At 38.9% G+C, this 22,945-nt stretch overlaps 1 pseudogene; it reads right to left on the reverse strand.

Annotated features, from left to right (window-relative positions):
- LOC109464700 overlaps positions 1–22,945 on the reverse strand; it is a 46,420-nt pseudogene that overhangs the window by 18,776 nt on the left and 4,699 nt on the right.

Consider the following 22,945-nt stretch of genomic DNA (forward strand, 5'->3'; position numbering starts at 1 on the left):
CAGGTTTAAGATGTTCCCAATTTTTCTGGCTCAGAAATGTTGGCCATCAACCCTCTCCTGTGCAAAACTGTGACATTTGAAAATGTGATTTGAACATCGTGTGTAATAATTCATGTATTTTCTTATGAATGCTAAACATAAATGCCCACATAGTAAGACATTTGGTCAAATACCTTACAACCTTACAACTACAATAAAAGCTTAAAAACGATATTCAGATTTTTAACAAATTCATGCGTTTTCTCGTGAGCTGTAAATAACGTTAACGTTCCAGTTCTTTTATTTGTACTTTTCCAGTTAAAACACGTTATGGTAGGCTTGATCCAAGAAGCTACCAAACATTCTACGAGCGCGTAGACTTCGACACAGCGGCCGAGATCTGTTGCCTAAAAGGCGGTACCCTCGCCATGCCCCGAGACAGTTTGTCCAACCGACGTATAGCCAGCATAGCCTCCACGTTTCGCCAAAGAGAAGTCTGGTTTGGCCTGCACGATCGGCACCAAGAAGGGCACTTCGAGTGGGTGGACGGCACTCCGCTCGGTCATTTTCGGAGTTGGGCTCCAAACCAGCCGGATGACGGTGCTATCGGGAGTGAAGATTGCGCTGCTTTTTGGCGATTTGACAAACTACTTTGGAACGACGCCCGATGCTTCCTCAAGAAACCCTTCATATGCGAGTTCCACGGCCACCCCAAGAAATGCAATGTAAAGTTCCTATCTAAAGGACACAAAAACTAACCAGGAATCGAACCCGTGACCTTTCGTTCCCGTGTGCTAGCTTAAACCAATTGGCCATTCGACGTCACATTGTACATAAAGTCATTGTACATAAAGTTTGATTATATGGATGGCATCCTCTGGGAACCCCAAAACTGGTGCCAGAATGTGAATAAAAAGGTTAGCAAAAAAAATGCCTTCATTTATATTATGAAGTCTACATGGTCAGGTCATGAGGGTTAAACAGATGACTGAACACACGGATTATGGTATGGTAAATAATAAGCTCTTCATTTTCATGTCTTCACATTTTCTTTTTCCCCTTTGAATTGATTTTGGCATTCTTCGACATTGATATCGTTTTCCAATATTTTTGCTTACTAGCTTGTAATGTGTTTTTTTCTGATAACTTATAAGAACTTAGTATTAAAATACTTAGTTTTTGTGCGATGCCTTTGTAGAAAAAGAAAGTAATCTAAAGTAATCTAGAAAAGACGATATTTCAATTTATCCTCTAGTTTTCAGCATAACATATTATTAGAAAGAGCCCATCTTACCATAATGCTCAGTTGTTGATTTCATTTATTCGTTAAAACTTACTTTATAGCATATTCAGAAAATTTTCAAGTAAAAAAGTATAACGTAAATTTTATGACAATTTTGGGCATAAAGTTGGTCATGGCAACAACAGAGAGGTGTTTGTGAAATATTTTCCTTTGAAGCACGTTGGTCCTAGAGTCGAGGATCTGGCTTGTGTGGGCCTGGCTGCAGTCTAGTAGACTGTCCAGACTCTTTCTCAACCCCTTGAGGGATATTTGTTTGTTTGTTTGTTTATTTGTTTGTTTATTTATTTATTTAACCAGGAGAACACATGTCGCCTGATGGCGATTTTCAAAGGTTCCTGGGGGGAAAACCCCCACACAAAATTCATTAACAAAATGAACTCAAGATTAACAAAGGTATCAAATAACGCAGGTTACAAATTGAAAACAAAATCAATGTAACTTAACTAACATAAGAGAAACAATTTTGTAACCTTAACATCTTATAACGTAGAACCAAAGTAGAACATAATACAATGAAATCAGAATTGAAAATATGGTAAAACGTAAAAGCTGTAGTTCTGAGCAAGGCGACTTTTTTATGTTCTTGTCATCATTATCAGTCAGGAGATACATGTATACTGATAGTACAAACCATGGAAGTATGATGGCATTTCCGAAATGCAGGAAACAAGCAAGAACAATTGTACTTGTACAATGTTTTTTTATTTCAAAGCATTAAACTTAGGGAGATTGTCCTGTATATAATGGCGAAAGCACCGTGTGTTATGTAGTTGTGTGGCATGCTGTGTAATTTTGCGGACAGGAGGATGTGGCATTATGATGTATAATGGCATTTCCGAAATGCAGGAAACAAGAAAGAAAAAATGTACGTGTGCAATCTTACTCCTGTATAGGTTTTCCTATGCTCTTTAATGTTCATTTATTTAAGAGGATTGGCATTCCGAAATGCAGGAAAAAAGAAAAAATGTACTTGTGCAATCTTACTTCTGTATAGGTTTTCCTATGTTCTTTAATTCTTATTTATTAAGAGGATTGGCATTTTTGAATGGTGAAAGGTGTTGTAGTGTGTACTTCTGTGCAATGAGGACCACAGGAAGATGTGGCATTATGATGTTTAATGGCATTTCCGAAATGCAGGAAACAAGAAAGAAAAAATGTACGTGTGCAATCTTACTCCTGTATAGGTTTTCCTATGTTCTTTAATTTTCATTTATTTAAGAGGATTGGTATTTTTGAATGGTGAAAGGTGTTGTAGTGTGTACTTTTGCGCAATGATGACCACAGGAAGATGTGGCATTATGATTTATAATGGCATTTCCGAAATGCATGAAAAAAGAAAAAAAAATGTACTTGTGCAATCTTACTCCTGTATAGCTTTTCCTATGTTCTTTAATATTCATTTACTTAAGAGGATTGGTATTTTTGAATGGTAAAAGGTGTTGTAGTGTGTACTTTTGTGCAATGATGACCACAGGAAGATGTGGCATTATGATGTTTAATGGCATTTCCGAAATGCAGGAAAAAAGAAGAAAAAATGTACTTGTGCAATCTTACTCCTGTATAGGTTTTCCTATGTTCTTTAATTTTCATTTATTTAAGAGGATTGGCATTTTTGAATGGTGAAAGGTGTTGTAGTGTGTACTTTTGTGCAATGATGACCACAGGAAGATGTGGCATTATGATGTATAATGGCATTTCCGAAATGCAGGAAACAAGAAAGAAAAAAATGTACGTGTGCAATCTTACTCCTGTATAGGTTTTCCTATGTTCTTTAATTTTCATATATTTAAGAGGATTGGCATTTTTTAATGGTGAAAGGTGTTGTAGTCAATGTAGTGTGTACTTTTGTGCAATGAGGACCACAGGAAGATGTAGCATTATGATGTATAATGGCATTTCCGAAATGCAGGAAACAAGAAAGAAAAAATGTACGTGTGCAATCTTACTCCTGTATAGGTTTTCCTATGTTCTTTAATTTTCATTTATTTATTTATGAGGATTGGTATTTTTGAATGGTGAAAGGTGTTGTAGTGTGTACTTTTGTGCAATGATGACCACAGGAAGATGTGGCATTATGATGTTTAATGGCATTTCCGAAATGCAGGAAAAAAGAAGAAAAAATGTACTTGTGCAATCTTACTCCTGTATAGGTTTTCCTATGTTCTTTCATTTTCATTTATTTAAGAGGATTGGTATTTTTGAATGGTGAAAGGTGTTGTAGTGTGTACTTCTGTGCAATGATGACCACAGGAAGATGTGGCATTATGATTTATAATGGCATTTCCGAAATGCATGAAAAAAGAAAAAAAAATGTACTTGTGCAATCTTACTCCTGTATAGCTTTTCCTATGTTCTTTAATATTCATTTACTTAAGAGGATTGGTATTTTTGAATGGTGAAAGGTGTTGTAGTGTGTACTTTTGTGCAATGAGGACCACAGGAAGATGTGGCATTATGATGTTTAATGGCATTTCCGAAATGCAGGAAAAAAGAAGAAAAATTGTACTTGTGCAATCTTACTCCTGTATAGGTTTTTCTATGTTCTTTAATATTCATTTACTAGTATTTAAGAGGATTGGCATTTTTGAATGGTAAAAGGTGTTGTAGTGTGTACTTTTGTGCAATGATGACCACAGGAAGATGTGGCATTATGATGTTTAATGGCATTTCCGAAATGCAGGAAAAAAGAAGAAAAAATGTACTTGTGCAATCTTACTCCTGTATAGGTTTTTCTATGTTCTTTAATATTCATTTACTAGTATTTAAGAGGATTGGCATTTTTGAATGGTAAAAGGTGTTGTAGTGTGTACTTTTGTGCAATGATGACCACAGGAAGATGTGGCATTATGATGTATAATGGCATTTCCGAAATGCAGGAAACAAGAAAGAAAAAATGTACGTGTGCAATCTTACTCCTGTATAGGTTTTCCTATGCTCTTTAATGTTCATTTATTTAAGAGGATTGGCATTCCGAAATGCAGGAAAAAAGAAAAAAATGTACTTGTGCAATCTTACTTCTGTATAGGTTTTCCTATGTTCTTTAATTCTTATTTATTAAGAGGATTGGTATTTTTGAATGGTGAAAGGTGTTGTAGTGTGTACTTTTGTGCAATGAGGACCACAGGAAGATTAGCTGGGAAGTCATTACACTAGCTCTGTGATGAAGTAGAAATGTTATCGTATGATATGAATGATATTCATGTAAAGGGGATCTTAGACCCCCCACATGTTTATAATATCTTGTTTGTTTACTGTGTAAATGCTTCTCCGATTGGAGATGTAAAAAACAGCATTAGTGGCTGTTAGCGTTTGGAAAAAAACTTTGGCTGGTCCAATTACCAAATGATTAAAGACCAAAATGAAAAATGACTGGCAAATATCTGCCCCTGCTTTTGAAACTATTGAATAAAGAAACAGTGTTTGTGCTATCAGTGGATGTGAAGTCTCTGATATTCGTATATCCTTCGCCAAGGTTATACTTTTGGTAGCGCTTGTATGTGTGTATGCAAGTATGTATGTACGTATTACGAAGGACCATAGGTACGAAACATTAAACAGCAAACGACCTTAAACAGACGACGAGCTTAAATAGACGATAAGCTTAAACAGACGACGAGCTAACTTAAACATACGTATGTGTGTTTGTGTGTGTGTGTGTGTGTGTGTGTGTGTGTGTGTGTGTGGTTTAGCACTAGATTTGGAGTCTGCGGAGGATTTTATCCATAAAATTTACTTGCTGTGGCCTTACTGTCACCAAACAGAACAAATATAAGAAGCGCAGATGACATTAATTCAATTGTTGAAATATTTATGCTGCGAGAAACCACCCTACCATTTATTTGTGCCGAATGCGTAGTTTGCTGCTACTGGTTCTGTCCTTGGTGCTGACCATTATATCTAATCTGTTGTTCATAACACTTGAAATGAGCTGACTATTCAAACCTCTACAATCTATTCCAATTTCCCAAAACTATACAGACAAACCAAAAACTATTCTTCTTTTAACTTCCCAAAACCCACACATTTTAGAAAAGGTGGAACATTACGTCTTCCATGGTTTACAAAAGAGAAGTCAAACCCTTCAGACATAGTTTTAGACATAGCAATAGTTTTAGACAATTAGATTTCATTATGTACATTTTGAAGTTATTTTATACTCTGTTCCAATTCATTTATGTTTGTAACTTGCAATTAGCTTTCGGGCATGGATTTACAATAAACTTCCCATTGTTCATAACAATTTAATTTTCACCATCGAGTCGTAGTACTATTGCAGTACGTGACATTTGGTACAAGACATAGGCGGTGGGTGGTTTTCCTACACTACAATGCCCGTTTGGCAACGTAAGGCCATGTTGATTTGATTATATGGATGACATCCTCTGGGAACCCCAAAACTGATGCGCGCGTGAAAAGTTTTGCAAAAAAAAAAGGTTGAGCAAATGGCACAGAATATGGTTTGGCGAATAATCTACTCTTCAAATTCATTTCTTAACATTTTCGTCTTATTTCGTTTGATTTTGGCATTCTACGATATTGGTATGGGTTTTAAATATCTTTTTTTTTTCAACTTACGGTATATTTTTGCTCATTTTGAAACTGGTTTGTACGATTCACAGTATGGTTGAAAACTTTTTTTTGTTGAAACGGCCGAAAATTCATGCGCGCTGATGTCATCCATATAATCAAATCAACATGGCCTAACTGGAAAATACATGTGTATATAATTCTGAAGACTTACCAGCCACGTAGAAGACCACGTATTCGAGCTCAAAGGCATCAGCACTGCTGGACCCCTTCACAACCCTTCAGACAAAACAGAAAATCGCATGTATCATATAATATAGCTCCTGACCAAAGGTTCTGTCCATTTTGTTCAAAGCAAATTGAAGATGAATTTCACTTTATCATGATATGCTCTACATACATACATGTATGATTATTATATTAGCACTTGGTGTTTAGTAACTAGGATGTTAAATTTCACTTCATACCTTTTTCTTTTTTGCACTATGGCCACAGCAAGTAAATTTCATGGATGACATCCTCCACAGACTCCAAATCTAATGCGAGCGGGCGAAAAAAAAACAAGACGGGCCAAAAAGAACAAGGTTCCTACATTTTTAGATTTTCACTCAATCGTTGTACAGATGGTTTTGATTCAGTGGGAACATCACATACACACAGCCAACATCACATATCACTGCATCAAAGTAAGAAACAAAACATTAAATCAGAGCTTTTTCTTGTCTTCTCTCTTCGTAGTTATCTGTCATCCACTTTCCATCTTTGCCCTTTTTCGGCATGTTGACCACTGTCAGAAGGCAACAAAGTTTCTTTTCTTTTTTTTCCAAAATCAGGCGAAAATCAATGCGCTCGCTGGTGTCAACCATCCATAAAAATTACTTGCTGTGGCCTATGTTCAAAAGTCGCTGCCATACACTGTACCATGTACAATTGTCACAGTTTAGTGCGGTAGCCCTACAATGTTTAGTTGAAGGCTATCAACTTTCATGAGGTCACATACTTAACTATCATTCTGGCATGTAATTACTGTCATTAACGCCAGGTGGCGCTTTTGCACCGTTAACTTACGTGATGTTGACACTTTGGGTGATGCTCTGGAGCGTCGCTGTCGGTTTTATACAGCCACTCGGCATGACCGTCGTGCCATCTGCGTCCGTTATACCGATGGTGTCTATACATGAGCTGTTCGCATACTTCCCCAAGTTGAAGCTCTTGAATCGTAGCCCAATATTTTTGTTGCTTGGAGCCTGTAGACGACAAGTAAATTACAGTGTCACTGTTGGACACACAATCATATAATGTGGTACTGAAGAAAATTTAGGAAAATCGCTATTGCTTTAAAGAGTTAACTTATCTTGGACTTTTCACTACTTGTTGAAGTATAGTTTTTATTGCAACTTACAGCAATATTTTTTTTGCAACTTACATTTTATATTTGCTCATTTTGCAACTGTTTTGAACGATTTACAGTATGGTTGAAAACTGTTTTTTGGAAACGGCCGAAAATTGCATGCACGCGCGGATGCCATCCATATAATCAAATCAACATGGCCTTAGCCATAATAATGGCAAATAAATTGCAGTTAATGTCTCATAAAAATAGAAGGAATGCAAATCTTCTCTTGAATGCAACAATTGTGTTGACATCTCACCATAAGTGTCATCTGGCAAGTCATTCCCCCTGCCGCCATCTTGGACCACTGTATCATCCCCGCCATCTTGGCGTTGACACCATTGTTGCAGTTGTCTTTCAGATAAACTGTGGAAAAAGAAAGAAAGAAGCGTTACAATGTTATAGTACATATGTACTTCTGTAATACACAATACCAGCTTAGTATTCCTGTATTGTTTAGCTGCATTTGTTTTTGCCTGGACATTTTTATTTATTCGCTCGCGCGCACTAGTTTGGGTGTCTTCAGAGGATGTCATCCATAAGATTAAGTCAGTGTGGCCTTACTGAAAATGCAGTGTTATATAGCAGTTCTCTGTGGCCTGTAGATGTAGTCAGAAGTACGAAGGCCCACAACGACACTTCCATACTCTCTTCCACAGCCCTTCCACACCGCGCTGCCAAGGGATATACCTTCCATCCTTGCTTCCATATACCTCTTTCGGGGCCCTTCCACTTCCTTCTTCCGCAGAAGAGCGGAACGGAAGGTATTTCCCTTGGCAGCGCCGTGTTGAAGGTCTGCGGAAGAGCGATATGGAAGTGTCGTTGTGGGCCTTCGTACAGAATGGTCCGCTGGGAAAACTCCACTAACAGGTTCATCCTTTATGCATAATTGATGCGTAATTTGCAGGCAGTCTCGTATTGGCATATTCCATCAAGGCGAAATTACGAAACCTAAATAGATATCATCTGTTATTCAGTTTGAAAGTCCTGCAAATGCGAGGAAAATCCGATCACTGTGATTATGATTACGACTAAGTATGCTCTAGATTGTTTTTATGTATCTTGTATCTTTCGACTCTAAGTCACTTTTAGTTGCTAATTTCAGTAATGACGTATTCGGTTTTTAGGTACTAATTTTGATTAGATGGATCAAGGAAAGTTTAACAAACATACTCCTCAACCGTTTCTTAAGTCATCTTCCTTGGAGTATTTCTCAACGAACGCCTCTGCAGTTCCAGAGAAAGCCGCTAGGGGGCCCAATCTCATGTCACATTTTTCTCAGCACAAGAGCTACCCACCATCCAAATTTCGTGCCCCTAGCATGTATAGATCATGAGATATCGAAACCAGAAGTTTCGCTACAGTACCATAACAAGGAGCCAGGGGGCCCAAAATCTAGTCATTTCGAGGTCGCATCAAGACCTGCCCACCTACCAAATATTAAGACAATCCATTTAAACCTCCTCGAATTATCGTGCCTACAGACACACACACAGACACACACACGAACGCATCTGAAAACATAACCTCCTTGGCGAAAATAAGTTTAGTCTTGTTCATCCAGAAACACAAGACTACGTGTTATTTTAAGGCTTCTTTAACTATCCCCTGCTGTAGTGCCCTGTGTGTCGCCCAAGGGCTACGGAAAAGGACACGGGCACCAAACCCTATGCTCTGCATAGAGCACGGGAGACCTTTTTTTTAAATTAACACCTTACTGATATATCAGATTTTGGTAGGATATAACAACCGTTCTCTAGTAACTACTGCTCTATGTACACAGACACCGTAACGGCCAAAAGAACATCTGTTTCGTGGAGTCATTTGTTCAAGAGTCATTGAGGACTCACAATGCACCATCTGTTTGTCACATCTGCTCTACAAGTAGCGCATACACAGGACAGTCTCACGACAGCCCGTCACGGTTGTATATATGCCGTGCAATTGTCTTACGATCACAAACCCATTCATCCACAAATCTAAAGACATTCTTGCAATAGTCATGCATGTGTTCTGCAAAATTCTGCTGTCTTGTAACGGAAAAGACTGTCTTGTGTGTAGGTCTTATGTTTAACGTTTGATATTGGTTCTGTCACAGCCTGCAGTACCATAACAAGGCGCAAGAGGGCCCAACATCTAGTCATTTCTAGGTCTCATCAAGACCTACCCACCTACCAAGTATCAAGACGATCCATCGTGTCTACAGACACACACACACACACACACACACACACACACACACACACACACACACACACACACACACACGAACGCATAATATGATTCTCTGAATCATATTATTTACAACTGTACCATTCTGTTATTATGGTTTGATAATATGTTGGATGGTTTGATCTTTTATAGATCTGAATAGAAAATAATGCTTCTCTGTTAATGCTTTTTATAAAAAAATATTAACGGCTCTTGGTGGCAAATGTGCTGATTTCGACACATTGGCGTACTAAATGTAGTAGTGTGTTTTTGAAACACAGTTAGGCAAATTAGCCTAAGAGGCTCGGTGGGCGTCACTCCACCGTACATGGTGGGGAAGTCGTGTTAAGTGCCTTTCCCAAGGGCACAACGTCGGGCCACGATGAGTATCGAACCCGAGACCTATTGGTTCCGAGTCCAATGCTTTTTATAAGTCCACGACATCGACGAATTCTCACGGCTAGATAGATGGAAAGCACATTTTCGTGCGAAGAAAGTGTAATGTAAACAGTGTTATGAGGGCCGTGAGAGTTATCCAAACACTGGAGGCGTCTGTACGGCTATTGTGTCTGTCATAAAGGATCGAGCAAGGCTTAAAGGGATAATATATGACGTCATTGAATAGAACGCGTTTGAAATTTACCGGAGATAAAATATGGCGTGGTGGTGAGGAAAATTAACCTTACAATTTCAAGACACATTTATTTATTTATTTGTTGTTGTTTTTTTTTGTTACATGAATGTAACTGGACAGGGTAAATACAGGGCGAAGCCTTTTTCTAACCCTCTTTCCGAAATAAAAAAAATAAAAACATGATAAATAATGATAATACATAATAAACACACGAGTGATCTGAAAATCACTCTATGTGATCTAAGTAATCTATGCAAAATACGTACAATTAAAACAAAAAGCGCAATGTAGTTGTATCTTTATTGATTCATAACGTTGTGTCTTATACGAAAAGTCTTATTAATTATGCCTCCATGTGTCAGCCAATATTAAAGAATGACGTGTTGAATATGGGAACAGGTGATTTACTGATGAATCTCATTATAATTTATATATATCGTATCATATAGAAAACTTCCTTTGTATCAATTTTGCTCGTGCATTACGTTGGCTATTTTACCTTACCACTTTCAAAATTTTTGCAAATTGTTCCAACATTTTCTAAAACATACTACTCAGGTACTTACATTTTTTATAATAGTTTCAGAATATTTATAATATTTTCGAATTATTTGAAACTAATCAGAAAATATTAGAAATATGATTAAAAAACCCACGCGGTGGCTTGGAATGGACTCTAAGTATGATTCACTTTTCCCATGGAACCTGCCGTCATTAATATTAATATTTTATCATAAATTTGTCCTTCGGCAGTAAAATATCACCATTGTGCTCATCGGGCGGTGCACTTAACCCGTATCCTTCCGCGTCAGTAAGGCCATGTTGATGTGATTATATGGATGACATCCGCGCGCGCACGAATTTTCGGCCGTTTCCAAAAAAAAAGTTTTCGACCATACTGTAAATCGTAAAAAGTAGCTGCAAAATGAGCAAGTATATGCCATAAATTGAAAAATAAAATATTGGAAAACGATACTTATGTCGCAGAATACCAAAATCTATTCCAAAGGACAAGAAGAAAATGTGAAGGAATGAAAATGAAGAACCTTACTATTCACCATGCGAATAAAATGTTACTCTGTGTGTTTAGCCATTTGTCTAACCTTCATGACCACCTAGATTTCAATGAAGGAAATTGTTTTGTTATTCGCACGCTCGCATCATACCTTGGTATCCCATAGAATGTAATCCATATAATGAAATCAACATGGCCTAATACAGAGGGTTAAGCCTTGTTGATTTGACTACTAGATTTGACTGCGAGCGTACAGATATAAAAAAAATTGGCAAAACAAATTTCCTTTATTATGAAAGCTACGTGGTCATGAAGGTCAAACAAATGACAAAAAAAACATAGAGTATAGTATAGAGTGATAGACTCTTCATTTTTATTTTTTTTCACATTTTCTTTTACTTTGGAGTTGATTTTGGCATACAACAATTATTAGTATAGTTTTCAAATATTTTTTTTTTGCAATGTGCAGCATATATTTGCTAATTTTGCAGCTGCTTTGTACGGTTTACAGTATGGTCGAATTTTCTTTCTTTCTTTCTTTTTTTTTTTGAAACGGACGAAAATTCACGCGCGCGCGGATGTCATCCATATAATGAAACCAATATGGCCTTAATAGACATAAACACTGGGACCATGGACCAGGTACAGTATATAGAAACAATAACAGGTTAGAAACGGTAGGCGCCATTTGATGGCCCCAGGGGATTGCATCGGACAAAGCCTCATGATCAGTGACTGTCAGCCCCTGTATCAGTAATTGTGTAATTATCGACAATAGACGACGCAGACGTGACGTGACGTGACGTGAAGAAGAGCAGGTGTTATCTGCAATTTTTCAAAATAACGGACACGTTGACTGACGTCGCTAATGTGAAGTGAACATCAGTGTTGCAGTACTTAGCATCTCATCAATAACATGTCCAGTTCCGGACAGTCGGACTAGTTCAAAAACAAGCCTCAGTAGCAGGCTTATAGAACTGGGGGTTTGGTGGTCTTCGGCTGTTTTCTGATTAGCCCAGTTCTAAAAAAACGGGGGTAATTCAACCAGGCCGGCTATGTTGTCTATATGCAATCAGAAAATAGCACATAAAAGATCCCAAATACCATGAAGACCCTCCAAAGCCCCAGTTTTTGGCATGCTATGGAGGCTATTCTAAAACATACTTTTCCTCTGTCTATTTTAGTCCTTTTCCCATGTGTCGAAACGGTGCTTTCATTTGTTATGAACAATGAAATCATCTGCCTTAGCACACACGGAACGATACTGGCAGGACTAGGTGTGTTTAAATTTAATCCTGTCACGAAACGAACAAATAGTGCAATTTGGAAAGAACCAAGATGGTCTTATAAAAAAACACGACTGTTTTCAATGTCTTTCCTGTACATTTTTGGATTGATGGTTGCCAAACCGTGAAATTTGGAAAGAAACAAGATGATCTTACTGTTTTCAATGTCTTTCTTGTAAATTTTTGGATTGATGGTTGCCAAATAGTGAAATTTGGAAAGAAACAAGATGATCTTACAATAAAAAACACGACTGTTTTCAATGTCCTTCCTGTACATTTTTGGATTGATGGTTGCCAAATATGTGAAATTTGGAAAGAAACAACATGATTTTATAAAAAACACGACTGTTTTCAATGTCCTTCCTGTACATTTTTGGATTGATGGTTGCCCAACCTTAAACAACCTTTCTATAAAGCTGTTCAGGCGTTAAATTTACCATCAGATCCAGACGACAAAACACCTGCTATAGGTATATAGGCCGTGTGCATGGATCTTCAAAAGGGAAGCTACATGTATGTCTCCTTGGATCTCTTGTATAAACGTTTCCAAATGTTTCGAAAAGAGAGAAGAAAGGGCAACTAACAATAGATGATAGGTAGTATATAGTATTGTTGTAATATACAGACTCCTAGCACTTAGCATTAGAATATAGCGTCCAAGTATGCAATACTCATGTTTTTATCCTCTCGACCACATTTGGTCACATTTGTGCATTTAGCCCATCTGGGCAAGAACATGCAATAAAGATTCATATCATATCATACATCAAAGATGTAGAAATACACCTTACTAAACGACGACACCGCACACACATATGCTCACAGACACAAGTGTTACGTTACCGCTCAAATTAGTTTTCAGTTACCTACTGATGAATTGTCTGGTGTATCAAGTTTATACAACGTTGCAATATGCCCTTTCTGTTAAGAGGGAAAAAAATACAGACACTTACTTGTGTTTTGGCCGCACACTCCGTGTAGAAGAAAAATGGCAGCAACGAAGTAGGAGACGCCGGCGTATTTGTCCATTTTGCAGGTGGATGTTTCGTTTGTTCTCGGTCTTCTTTCTTGCTACCGGAGCGGTAGAGAACGATGATATGGCCGTGTGTCACGCAGGCGAGACGGTCTGTGTTGCGTGCGTGAGACTCCGCGACTTGTGGGGATTGCCTGGAACATCTATGAATAATTTAGAAGCATCTCGTACGATGGGCCGAAGCTGTTTTGTATCACCAGGTACGGTGGGGAGGGATTACGTTTTTTGTTCCCGACGTTTACTTTACGAGGACGAAGCAATAAGCCCAATCCGCTAGGGTATATTATCCAAACTGTTCCGTCTCCAAATGGTTATTCAACAGCTGGTGGTACAATGTGTAGAGTACGCATTTCGTGCGAAGAGGTGTCTTTCGGTATATATCATAAGTAAAACCACTATCTTGCAAAGGCTTTCTGCGTCACAACTGATATTCGTCTAGCTGTAACTAGTGTTAGTCAACAATACAGTACCATTACTAGTCAAGACTTTAACTTAAATATACACACGCGAATCCGTAAGGAAGACACGAAAATTGATGCATTACATATGCAATATTTGGGTAATATACAGTAGTCAAAAATGTGTTTTAACTTAGAGATAATCAAAAACCTTATACTAATAGCCCATACTGAAATATTTCGTCATTAGGAATGCAAATTATGAATCATATTCATTACGTATGACTACATATTTGGTTCACTTCAGGTTAAAAGCTATAATTATGGCATGGCATTTAATTAGGCTTTCGCCACTTTTCATATTTCCATATTTCTGCCATAGTACTTAAGACTGTATTTGATTTTACTTATATACCTTTCTATATATACATATAACTCCACTGACGTACGAATTATGTTTTATCATGTACTAGTAGCTGAAACGGCAATAAACTAAAATGGCAATAGACACAAAGATAGGCACAGTGCACACGTACTTTTATCCACATTTTATTTCACGTTCTATAAAATCAACACTTAATTCTCCGATGTTCTTGTCCCAAACGTATATAAAGAATTTCCCATCCAAAACGTTGTGGGCTTTACTTATACTTCCGGTGCAACAACTACACATTACAAAATCTGTTTTACGTAAAAATCTTCTGAATCTTCCATCTAATAAAAGTTTCTAAAATGTCATCTTCATAAACAATTCTTCTTAGAATCTTTCAAATGACATCATGGCTGGTATAGCAAGTTTAAGTACAACAACATCGAGCTCCATTGTAGAGGTAGTCATAGGACTGTATGGGTCAGGTCCAACGACTTTCAGACCGGAAATACGTCATCGGACCATCATACCCCGCGCGTCCTAGCAACACGTCACGACTTTGACATGCGACATGAACTAGCCTGGTTACCAAACCTACTATAGCTCCCGAGTCCTACAGCCTCTCCACAAATAGGCTGAAGGATTCGGGAGCTAAAATAGGTTTGTTAACCAGGCTAACATGAACTGCTTACAAACAAGTACACCATGCCGCTATTTTTGGTGAGCTAGATGCATCCACAAAATGTACAACAATTTACAAAACACTTGCGTTTCAAAACTTCATTGCATTTCAAACAGCCGCCTTGCCTAGCGCAATTAAAAACATCGCAGCACTACATGTTGCTTGTTAAGAGCTTCACAGACATACTCTCAGCATCACAAAAAGACTTTCCTTAGTACTTACCATTGCTGATTAAAATTACATTCTTTTGTTCCTAGGGGTTCAGCAAACTGCAACCTTAACATACTCAAATGGCAAACGATTCTGAGCCAAAACATTTTGACCATCTACAATACAAAGGTACATCCTGGTGAGAAACCCTATATAGTAGATCCTCATCACACAACTACCATCCTTCAACTGTTAGATTTGCAATTTGCAGAGAATCGTCCGCCATTTTGTAAAGCTCCGCTTGTCAAAGGTGCAGTGCGGATGAGTCCCGCTAGACGGCCTGGTTGTTGCCCTTCCTGCAGCAGTTGCAGCAGCACACGCAGATGAGGACGATGATGAGGATGATCAGCACGATCACGCCCACCACGATCCCGATGATGGCGGCCAGGCCGAGGGACAGGAAGTTGGTGATGGCACCGCCGACGTCTTTCAGGTCTGAGGTACAAAGAGGAAGCCATGATTGGCACGTTACATGTCACAGCCCAGTAATAGGGCTTTCCTATGTTAATATATGGGAATTATGTCAAAACAACGTGGTTAAAATTCATATACCTCAGTTTTAGACCTTGAAAAATTTGGCAGGGTAGTCCAACCTCTCAAGTCTCCATTCACCATAAATAAAAAAAAATATCCTACGCATCTAAGAACCATGCGAGAATTCTACCCGAACATTGATAAATATTCCTGAACCTGAAGATATCCAGGTAATGAGATACACAAGGAAACTGGTGCTCAAGGAACTGGATGAATTTTGGAAATCAATCAAATTGATTAAGTTTTCTCGAGCAACTGTGACAGTGATATTAATTGCACTGTTTCAGTCTAAAATGTATGGCGACATTCATATGTATGGTGACCAGCCCCCCAACTCTGTTCTGCTGTATGACGTGACCCAACACCACAGCTGTCTGCTACAGCACCGGTTACCATGGTGACAGACATCTGGTCCAGGTCATTGACTTAATTTGTTTGGAGAAAAAGAAGAAACTGAGCTAAAACAACATGCTTTCCTAAGAAGGTAAAGTAGCCTGGTTACTTTTATAGCCTATTATAGCTCCCAAGCCCTACATCCTCACCGCAAATAGGCTTAAGGGTAGGATCAAACATAATAAAAAATATTTGATCTTACCCAGGCAGTTGGCGCCCGAGTCGGAAGATGACTCGTCGGAGTTGTCCCCACAGTCGTCCCTGAGATCGCACGTGTTGTCCTGCTTGATGCAGCGGTTGTTGTCGCACTTGAAGTCCGAGCTAGACGTGCACATGCCGACTGCAGGAGCGAACAGAATTTAATTTAGCGATTCTTAAGTCAAGGCAGAAAACTTTCTGGTAAACTAGAAACTTTGTCCAAATTTTGTTTTGGAAAACATTATAAGGAAGACGATTTTTAGTGATAACTACATGCTATTTAAACCAAAAATCCCAGAAGCGTCGTGATAGTAACGATTGAAACAACTTTTATTTTCACCTTTCACAACCAATAAGACAGTCGTCTAAAACGCGAAGGAACATTAGACTACTAGTAGCTACATGAAAAAGCATCATTCTCGAACTTAGTTGAATTTGAAGATGAGAATGAGAGAAGACAGTGGTTACCTGTACCTACGCCATTTTGTTAAACATATTTTGCATTCATATACATTTTGGCCAAAATTCCTCCTCTCGTTTCTTTTTTTTAGGAACATGACAGGATAAACATTTTCGAACTTCACCTTTGTGTCCATAATCGCTACTCACCTACAAAATATTTTTGTACGCGGTCTTTTTTTTTTAATGATAATTGCCAAATGGATACTGCCTGGTCAATTTGATGCTGTCTTCCAGTCTCAACAAGACTGGCAATGAAAACACACATTGCCATGGCAACGGTGGTTGCTGTTAGGGTTATTGTTTGCACTGCCATCATTTCATGATTTTGAGGAAGACTTGGTACCTGTTAAGTCTAGACAGATACAGTGCACTCCTCCCCTGAGTGTATAGTGAACGAGCCCTGGGGTCACAGAAAGTAGGGCCATCCGGGGCAGAGAGGTCTTCCCAAGGGTTTCCAGGAATGTGGGCATAGATGTGGGTCAGAGACATGCCTGTGGACATTCCATGCCTGTGGACAAAATGCCTGTACCATTCCTAGAATTCTTGCAAACTGCATACAATACTGTACCATTAGGCTCCTACCTGAGACGTCGCCAAAAAATCTGCTTGGAGGTTAAGAAAATGCCCACTTACGCACACTCATCCTGTAGACAGAGTACTGCAGTTTGAACTTCATGAAGTCGATGCCTGTGCTGCCCTGAGTGAAGGAGATGGTGACGACGTTGGAGACGGTGGTGATTTCTCCCGAAGGCTGGGTGCAGGTGTCCCCGCCGGTCTTAGACATCGACAGCATATTAGGACCGTCCAGGATGTTGATGGTGTCCACACAGGCTTGGCCCTGGAGGGGAAACATTTATACATGCTTAAACTTTGAGCGGAGGCCAGAGTAAATGTTTTAAAAGACCACATTTTTATTGGTATAATTAAGATTAATTAAGAACGGCGCCCTAAAATTAATTTTCGCCCGATTTTGGGGTAAAAAAATAAGAAATTTTGTTGCCCTCTGACATGTGGTCAACATGCCGAAAATGGGCAAAGATGTTGCCATGGCGAAACGTGAATGGCAGATAAATAGGACGAGAGAGGAGACAATGGTCTGATTTAATGTTTTATCTTTGACTTTGATGTAGTGATGTATTTCATTCCTTTTATATGTGATGTTGGCTGTGTATGTGATGTTCTCTCTGAATTTGTACAATGATTTTTCAAAGTTATTTCAGTGACAAATGGATGTTGTAACAGTTGACAGTATAGTAAAACATAGCACGATATAGGTATCATTTCTTGTTTAGCAAGGTTTATGATGTCAGAATTTAAAAATGTAGTCATTGTAGTAATCTTTTTTTTGGCCCGCCTTGTTTTTTTTTTATTTTGGCCCGCACAGTGTTTTTATTCGCCCTGTCGCATTAGCTTTGGAGTCCAGATGCCAAGACATTTACTGTTCTCAAATTTCGCTCACAAGTCACGTAGTGCAGTACTACAAAGAGATCGCCGTCCATTTGAAGAATGATAGAGCGGAGGATATCATCCATGAAATTCATTTGCTATGGCCTAACTAAATTTTACAAATTTGTATTCCTATTCAAAGAAGTTCCGGCTGTTTCTATGTAGAAGCACGTACGTGCCTGTCCTGTCCTGACTTTCTTAATTCCTAACTAAATTTTACAAATTTGTATTCCTATTTAAATGCCGGTTGTTTAGATGTAGAAGTACGTACGTTCCTGTCCAGGTCGAAGCGGGTGAACTTGAGGCGGAACATGCTGCCGACGGGGGCGTTCAGCGTCAGGCTGCAGCTCTCGGCGCTGTTCCGGGTGACGGACGACCACTCGATGTACCCGGCCTCGCCCGAGTCCGCATCGGTCGTCTGGTTACAGTTACTTTTGATGTAAGCTGAGGAAGAAAAAACAAGAACGTTATGAAATTGGGATTTTTACCTCCATGAAAAATGGAGGTATTGTTTTTGGTGTGTGCGTGTGTCTGTGTGTGTTTGTGTTTCCGCACATTTGTAGCCAGCAAAACTTCAGAACGCCTTTATGGTATTTGGTACGTTGGTAGGTCTTAGGAAAAAAGGTCAAGGTCAAATATTGGCCTCCTGGTGGCTGACCTTGGTACTGCAGGAGAACGTCCGGTTTTTGTATTTTTTGTCCTGAACATGCTATGGTCTTATACAGAGACGGGGGGCGACACAAGTTATCTGGCACGTATGACCCGCTACTACGGTAACGTGTCTCTGACGTCACGTTCCAAGAGTAGACGGGTCCATTCCGTGAACAAGGTTGACGGAGTCAGTCGAAAATTTGGGGCAAGTCCCAATTCATTGTAGTGTTGTCAGTTAAAGTTTAGTCTTTAAGCTAATTAATTGTGCAATCTGACTTTGGCCAGAAAGCGGTTTTTTTTGTGCTGCAGTTCCTTGCATTACCGCACGGCGGCCAATTTGGCTAATTCGAGATGACAGCCATCTTCCTGCAAACTGGTACATAGCCAACTGGCAGTTGGCTGACAGTTGTCACTGTCGATCATTTAAAGTAGTGAGTGGAGTGCAATTTTCTTTGATATCGCACGATCTGACCGTTTTAGGCAATAAATCATTGGGACATCCGGCATTTTACCAGTACTGCATAATAAATTGATATTATTGTACTGATTATATGGGCATATTAGTGTCTTGTCCACTGTATTTGACATATTATATTTCGTGTGTGTGTGTCCAATAGACACAATAGCACAACGCGTCCCCCAAGGAACCCACTCAATGAATAATGCATTTCAAGGCTACAATCTGTCGTGTCTCATTTTTCAGTTAACATTATCTTCATAACGTAATTTTATCGATAGTCCTGATAATACCAGCCCGGATATGCCATGCGTATTTGCGAACGGAGGGTATATTAGGGCTATCGCTTTGCCTCCATAGCATGCCAAAAACTGGGGGGGGGGGGGTTGGTGTCGTGAGGGTCTTTGGGAGCTTTTATGTGCCATTTTCTGATTGCATATAGACAACATAGCCGGCCTGGTTGAATTACCCCCGCTTTTTTAACTGGGCTATTAAATCAGAAACAACCGAAGACCACCAAACCCCCAGTTCTATAAGCCTGCTACGGAGGCTAGCTATCGCTATGATTCTACTGATAGTCACAACTGGCCAGGTTTGCATCCGCTACAAGAATACATCAACTTGATGTGATCAAGAACTTTATATAGAATGCCCACGATATGATGGCTAATGGAGGGCTTATACCTATCTGACTGAAAAGGCTACCGTCCACATCGATATCTATGCAAATGCTGTCGTAAGTCACCTTCGGGAGCAGCAAACTGTACCAACTCCTCTGGCATGTTATCGGTCTATCTGGCAAATTTCTACTCTTTCCAGCCGCTTCTGAAGCCTGGTAGAGGCTATAGCGGCAAACTGTACTCCCCTGGCATGTTATCTGCCTATTTGGCCATTTTCTACTCTTTCCAGCCGCTTCTGAAGCCTGCGCTGGCAGCTAGCCTAGTTCGTGAGTAGAGCTTGTCCTCTTGATTTGTTATCAGCATTTCCTGTTGGGGTTGCGCCAACGAGTATAGGACAACTGTGCATTCAAGATTGGGACAGAAACAAAAGGTCAACAACCGTGGTGTAGACGATGTGTTGGCAGACAGCTCTGCCTTAGTAGAGCCTGCAAGGGGGGTAGTGATTACGAATTACGCAAAATTTTCTCCGCCTATTACGAATTACGTTAAAGTCTCAGAGCTGATTATGACTTTACGATTTGCGGCTAATGTCCTATTACGAATTACGTTGATTTTTGCGGAGGCTGCCTACGAATTACGAAGTCTAAAACGGCCTGATTACGCCTTACGAAAAAGGGCTTGCAGGCAGGCCCTCTTAGTAAGCTTTCTTGGCTTGTTAATTCTTCTTCCCGATGTTTACAGAAGAGAGGATTTGTTCTCATGCTGATGGCGCGCCCGAACGGCCCCAGGCGGTCTCTCTGATAATTAGGGGCAAATTCATTATATGCAGAAGACGAGGTACATTTTACTGTAGATTGTCCTTTGTGTGGCCAAAAAAGCCTTCTTTCCGATTACTAAATTTTCCCATTCTAGGTGTTTGAACGGTGGAGAGAAATTTATAATCCTTGTAGCGTTTGATAAAGCAAACCTAACTAATCTTACAGTTACAGCCTTCTACATACATTACCAAGAAGCGAGAGGAAGTCGAAAGTACTTGTATAAAATAGACGTTTACATTGTATAAGATATACCCCGGTGGGGCAAACTGTACCATAATGGTCTCAACTTATTATGTTTCACAACACGTTCTGGTAAGGGACTGATCTGATGTAGCATTGCAATGGCTGACAGTAAAGCAATTTTACGGCATCACTTGAAGTATAGGAACCAAATGGTATCCGATGTGTTTTTATTGACCCCCCCCCCTCCGTGAAACACACTTACCTCTCGTAATGCGATTGGCATTCTTCTAAACGATAGTTCGGTTTCTAAGCCAATGGCATGTTACGTCAGTGATCGTACACAAGGTTATATTGGACCAATAGCAGAGCATTTTACGGCACCTGTCGTCTTTTGAATACGGCTATACCTCATCACAGAAAATGTGCTTCCTTTATGGCCGTTTATATGGTAATGCATATTTTTATAGCCGTTTTTGGTCATGAATATTCTTGAGAGGGCCTCTATAAGCATACATTTGCTTATTGTTTCTATGCTCTTCAAAAACATGTAAATAAATAAATAAGAAATACGTTATTCCGCGACAGCAAACATACACACAGAATTAGAAAATCATCTCACGTCTTTTCCTGGTTTATTGAAATGCAGACTTTGACGAGCAATTTCAAAATTCACACGTACGTAGCGATATCGCGATCTCTGAAATCAGGCCAACCGTATTAGGCCACAGAAAGTAAATTTTATGGATCCTCCGGAGACTCTAATGCGAGCGGGCGTAAAAAAACAAGGCGGGCCGAAAAAAAAAGGTTCTTACATTTTAAAATTTTGACTCAATCATTGTACAAAATGGTTTTTACTCAGTGGAAACATCACATATACACAGCCAGCATCACATATCACTGCATTAAAGTAAGATTTAGTAAGAAACAAAACATTTTAATGTTATCTCCTCTCTTCATATTATCTCAATTATCTGCCATCCACGTTCCGGCATGGCAACAGACATCTTTGCCCATTTTCGGCATGTGTTGGTCACTGGCAGAAGGCAACAAAATTTCTTGTTTTTTTTTTCAAAACCAGGCGAAAATTAATGCGCGCGCTGATGTCATCCATAAAAATTACTTGCTGTGGCCTTACTGATTCAACATTAAAGATTTATTCAGGCAACATCTGTTGCAAAACCCTGTCTATTTTCGTCTTTCATCATACATATGTATAATATGACCTACTTATCAAATCAGAGAGCTTTAATTTTCTCCAGAACCGCCCTACTTGTTCGCGGAAATGAAGACATGAAAAAAAACGCGATTTGTATCAAGGTACGGCGCACAATATAATACTCATTTTCTCAAATGCTTTTTAGAAATTGTTATATTTTCGTAAAATTACTTCAACAGAAAGGGCCATATTTTTGTAATATTATTTCAACGGATACGTGACTTACATGTAGCTCGAATTGTTTTTTTTTTACATTTCCGTAAAATCATTAGAAACGGCCATACATTCGTAACATTACTTCAACAAATACGCGACTTGAATTTTTTTACTCGACTTTTTTTGTACATGACGTCGGGCGTTATATATATGACATTACAATACATATGACATTACAGGGCTAAAATATTTTTGTATTTTTGTAGGTATTTTTGTAGGTATTTTTGTAGGTATTTTTGTAGGTATTTTTGTAGGTATTTTTGTAGGTATTTTTGTAGGTATTTTTGTAGGTATTTTTGTAGGTATTTTTGTAGGTATTTTTGCACATATCAAATATATAATAGTATACAGGATATATAATAGTATACAGGATATTCTTGGCATCTTATTGTCAGAAAAATAAAATCTAAAATAGTACTTGTTTAGATTTTGAAATTAGCTCCCAGTAATATCTGTAATTAGGTTTAGTTTTATATGGTACACCCAAAGATTTTTTTGTGCTCCCAATGTTCTTGGTTGGGTGCACCAGCGCACCTATTCCCATTTGATCATTCCTCCGCCAATCACCAATTATAATTCAAGGCTCTTACATCAAGAGGAGAGAGTACCAATATTATGAATGTTAGCCCCTACGTGTAGTCAAGCTCGCTACTTATCAGTAATATTTCAGGCGTTCTTTTATACAAGTTAAATTTTCCACCAATTGTATC

This window comes from Branchiostoma belcheri, unplaced genomic scaffold, assembly GCF_001625305.1.
Source record: "Branchiostoma belcheri isolate BF01 breed outbred unplaced genomic scaffold, Haploidv18h27 scaffold14, whole genome shotgun sequence".
Lineage (NCBI taxonomy): Eukaryota > Metazoa > Chordata > Leptocardii > Amphioxiformes > Branchiostomatidae > Branchiostoma > Branchiostoma belcheri.